A 5714-nucleotide genomic window follows, 5' to 3' on the forward strand; every position below is an offset into this window, starting at 1 on the left:
GAAACGAAACTCCAAGTCTTCACTTGAGTTTGAGTCTGAGTGGAGTGACAATGCTTCTACCCAAGGGGTTCTATTTATAGAACCACTTGTGTGGGCTTCAAGCTAAAAAGCCCACTTAAGTGTATTTTGGCCCATATCTCATAATATGCCAAAATCACTTAAGTATTTGGTACCTTACCATATTTCGTCTCCCACTTAAGTGCACCGTACCTTACGGTGTTCCTTAGTTACTCTATTTCTCATTAATCCGTCCTTTGTGTGTGACCCTGTAGGTTTTCGTGACGTTGGCAATTATATTAAATCACGCATTTAACATAATAAATAGTGAGCGGTATCTAGCAACACATCATTGCTACCCAAGACACGAAAATGTCATGTGATATGACAAAACCTCCTGTGATAATAATTATGTGTATAATTACCCCTTTGCCCTTATGTCTATATTGAACACAAGGTATAGACCGTGTCATCCTTGTCCAGTTCAATATTGGGCCCATAGACATTTATCCTGTTACGCAGGATTGGCAAATTCCATCTAGGACACTCATGTCCCTCAGCATGCTTTGTGGAGTACCCATCAACTGTCTTTATGGTTATCCAGTTACGGACAATGTTCGATTAGCAATAAAGCACTCGACTCTACATCTAGGATCCATAGTGGTTTCAGGTTGAAGAGTGGTATACACTATTATCACCATGAGAATAACTTATGACACTTTGCATAACTTTCTATATAGTATTCTCATAGCGGGTCAATCCGGTATAAATATTACTCCTAATATTCACACCTATGTTTAAGACTTGATAACTCTTTATCCATGATCCATGAGATGTGATCATCAGTTTACAAACATAATAGTCTTAATGCTTTAATGTTATCCCACTTCACACTAAAGCTCGACTACGGATACTTTAAGAATAATGTCCTTATGTTTAATGTGCTCTCATGATTAAGTCACGCTTAATACATTAAACGGACTATCTATTCCAGAGACTTTATTAATCAACCATAATAAAGAAAATGCCTTTTATTATTAATAAATAATTCGATACAAGTATCAAAAGTATTGGCCTCTAGGGCTTACACCAACACAGGGTTTCTCTTTCTATCCTTTTGTTCTCCCAGTAAAACTAAAACCATTTTGTGAATAAACTAAAGAACAATTAACCCTACGATTAGGATTGCACGACACGAGCCTTAAGTAATGGATAAGGAATGGGACTGTAGTTTCAGGATTAGCTTAAGAGGGGGGGTGAATTAGGCTTTATAAATTTTTTCGGTTATTTTATCGGTGGATGAATTTGTGTCGTCTAAGTGTCTAGGTTATGAAAGCAATAAAGCGGAAAATAAAACGACACCAAGAATTATCCTGGTTCCCTTCACAAACCGAAGGTACATCCAGTCCCCTTACACCTCGTAAGAGATTTTATTATAGTTTTAGATTATATAGCCTATCATACCATAAACCGGTGAAGCCTACGTTCTAACAACTATACAACAATCAAGTGTGCAAGAACAATCCTCTTGCAACACCAACCCTTGTGTCCAACAATCCTGGATCACAAGTCAAATAAAAATAAATCTTCTTTGATGATTTGAATAAAGTGTAGTACTATCAATCTTCTCTTGATTGATCTTCTCCTTGGATAAATAATTCACTCAAAGGATAATATATAAGTGTTCAACAAGAAATGGAATGAGATGAAACAAGAATGTTAAAAAGTTTCTTCTCAAAAATTGGTTATGAACACTTTTATGAGAAATTGATAAATATGAAAGAGTGATTATCTTGAGTTTTTATGAAAGTTCTTGGAGGTATTTTTTCATTTAAAAAATCCAGAATTTATATTGATCAAAACACCTTTTCAAAGAGGTATAATTTTCTTTATAAAAATTAGTGAAAAGGTATAAGTATTTGAAAACATTTTTCATGAAAAGAGGCCAAGAAATGCTGAAACGAACAGTGCGAACCAGTTAACCAAATGGGTTAACCGGTTAACGCATCTAACGTTAACTTTAGAATTTCAAATACAGGGTCGTTAACCGGTTAACGCATCTGGTTAACCGGTTAACACTGTTGAAACATAGAAAAATATTTTAAGTAAAATGTGTTTTTCATTTCAACATGTTAAAAAATGGTTAGGTTAAATATGGAAATGCAAAACATGATTGTTGAACACTTGTATACTAATTTAAGAGTGAATTAGATATACCTTAGAAGTGATTCAACAAATTTGCAAAAGTGTTGGCTTGATAATGAAGCTTGAACCAAATGTTGCTATGCATATGTGGCTTGATTAACTTGATGCTTTGAATTCTCTTGAAGCTCTTATCTTTTTGCATTGATACATGTTATCTCCATCAAAATTCTTTGGATTGAAGCATGCTTCTACAATCTCCCCCTTTTTGATGATGACAACCAACTTTGAGAGAGATGCTTAAGAGTGAAGTTTCTCTAATTTGATTCTCCCCCTAAGTTCAAGAACTCCCCCTAAATGAGAAGCATAACACAAAAATTATGCATAGAGAGAATATTAGAGAAACAAGTCTTCTCCCCCTTTGGCATTAGCAAAAAGGAAGAAGCTTATGGAAAAAAAGCATATAAGCGTACAAGCATTATGTAATCATTAATATAGTATAAGCATTCAAACACACACGATAACATAAACATAATTGGATTAAACGGGTAAGAGTACGGTAAACATAAAACCGAGCATCATGCATAGTACAACGGAAACCAAAATTGCCTAAGTAACTTAGGACTTAGAGTTTAAAACATAATCATAAACTAGAACGAAAAAGCATAAGAGAACATAACAACAACACAAAGAGACATGGTGCTTTAATCTTCATCCGACACGTCCTCACTATCCTCTCCTTCCGCTTCACTACCGGCGTCACCTTCATCATCATCCTCGGGAAGGTTACGGGAACTCAACACAAGGTTACGGAGGCTTTTGATTGCACGGGTAGTTTCACGGTGTTGGCTCATAATGGTGGTATAAAGGATTTCGTTGGTAATGCCACCATCCGGGATAGGAAAGTTGGATGAAGAGGACCCGTCATCATATTTATACGATCCGTCGTTGCATTGAACTATGTCGGTATTCTTCATGATTGTAACTCCGTTGATCTCATTTGCGGTTGTGGTCATTGCAATGAACGGTTCTCTTCCTTTTTCCATGTCGGTAGATTCCAAAATTCTTGAAATAAGACGACCATAGGACAACCTAGTCTTTAGGGTGAGTTGTTGTTTGAGATGGTACAACATAGTTGGAAGCCAATTAACTTTGATCTTGTTCTTCACAGCAAACATAACCTGCATCTCTAAGCCATTGATTTGAGAAAGATTTGAGTCCTTTGGCAACAAAACATGACATATAACATAGTGTAGCATCCGATCATCAACTGACAAATTCTTTGCATAACAGAGTGTGCGAGAAGTACGCTGACCCGAAACAATAATAGCCCTTGGAAACCTGCAGATTGAGTAATAATACTCCATTTTGTCATATTTAGCCCATTTGCCATCTACATGGTTAACCCCTTTCCGGAGAAAAATTCCCGAATATGGAATCCTAAGAGAAGCAGCCAACATACCTAGGTCTATCTCAATCTCACAATCTCTCACAGTAGCAAACATCATATGTTTATCATTATCATTTAGGTTCAAAGTGAAATGGTTCAAAAATGATTTTACCAAATCAGGGTAAATTTTTCCATTATCAGTGATAAACTCATGCATCCCTTGAATTTTCAACAGCTCAGGGAAGGTGAAAGTAAGAGGTGTGAAGGATTTTAGGTTCACATACTTACCCTTGAGAAGATGTCTGACCCTGACCTTGAAATCCATTCTTCTCTTTTTTGTTGTTTCCATTTGCATCTCTTCCTCTTCACTGCTTGACACTGACACAAGAGCCTTTCCCTTTCTTGGAGGAGCCATGGATGAAGATGGTTGAGTGGGGTTTAATGATGTTTTAATGATATTCAAGGAGTTTGAAAGTTAAAGAAATGAGATAAGGGTGTTTATGGTGAGTCAAAGTAGGAAGAATAGGAGTTATGAGGTGTTGGTAAGGATTAAAGCACATGCACCATAAATAAAAACGCATACAAAAAAAATAAAAACTTTAAACATTTTGTACTTAAAAAAGTAACGCAGAAATGCTGTCTGGGAAGCGTTAACCGGTTAACCGATTCCGTTAACTGGTTAACGGGCTAAAATTTTCAAAAAATTAAAAAAATCCAGCAGCTTTGTTTTGAAGAAATGGGAAAAGATTTTCACAAATTTTTTTCACAAAGTATTAGCACTTATCAATACGCAACTTTCGATCAAAAAATATTTTGAAACCGATAATTTTCGGACATACGAAAGTAAGAAAAACTAAAAACGGCGAAAAAAGAGTGCTAGCATTATATAACACAAAAGTGAAAATAAGCATATTTTAAGCTACTATAACACATAACAAGCAATTTTAAGAAAATGTTAGATGTCACCTTCATTGAGAATACCAAGTTCTCGCCGAATCTTGAAAAATTGCTCTTTAGCCAATGGTTTTGTGAATATGTCGGCAAGTTGGTTATGTGTATCCACGAACGTAACATCTACATCTCCATTAAGCACGTGATCTCGAAGGAAATGATGCCGGATATCTATGTGCTTTGTCCTTGAATGCATGACCGGGTTCTTTATGATGTTGATGGCATTTGTGTTATCGCATCGAAGAGGAATGCAACCGAGATCTACACCAAAATCAAGAAGTTGTTACTTAAGCCATAAAATCTGTGCACAACAACTGCCTGCTGCAATGTACTCCGCTTCGGCCGTGCTAGGTGCGACACATGCTTGCTTCTTGCATGCCCACGACATTAGTGCATTCCCGAGAATGTGACAAGTACCACTTGTGCTTTTCCTATCGGTCTTACATCCTGCATAATCAGCGTCAGAATAACCAATCAAGGAACATATACTACCTTTTGGATACCATAGTCCGACATTCGTTGTTCCTTTGAGATACTTCATAATCCTCTTCACGGCGGTGAGATGCGATTCCTTCGGGTTTGCTTGAAAGCGTGCACACAAACATACACTAAACATAATGTCAGGACGACTTGCCGTCAAATATAGTAATGAACCAATCATACCTCGATATTTTGTGATATCTATTGAAACTCCGGATTCATCTTGATCAACGTACGTTCCGGATCCCATAGGAGTGGACATCACTTTGCAACTATCCATATCGAATCTTTTCAACAATTCCTTGCAATACTTGGTTGGTTGATGAAGATGCCATCCTTTGTTTGCTTGATTTGTAGTCCAAGAAAATAGTTCAATTTTCCCATCATGGACATCTCGAATTCTCCTTGCATCATAAGTGAAAACTCTTCGCAAAGATCTTTGTTCGTTGAACCGAAGATGATGTCGTCGACATAGACTTGAACCAATAAGGTGTTACCCTTGATCTTCTTTATGAACAAAGTCTTGTCAACCTTTCCTTTTACAAATCCCTTTTCACATAGAAAGTTGATGAGGTGGTCATACCACACTCTTGGTGCTTGCTTTCAGCCATATAGTGCTTTCTTCAACTTGTAAACATGTGAAGGATTCTTGAAGTCTTCAAAACCCGGAGGTTGTTTGACGTAGACTTCTTCATTGATGTAGCCATTCAGGAAAGCGGTTTTGACATCCATCTGAAACAATTGAAAATTCATA

Source organism: Lathyrus oleraceus, chromosome 2 (genome assembly GCF_024323335.1).
Source record: "Lathyrus oleraceus cultivar Zhongwan6 chromosome 2, CAAS_Psat_ZW6_1.0, whole genome shotgun sequence".
NCBI classification, from domain to species: Eukaryota; Viridiplantae; Streptophyta; class Magnoliopsida; order Fabales; family Fabaceae; genus Lathyrus; species Lathyrus oleraceus.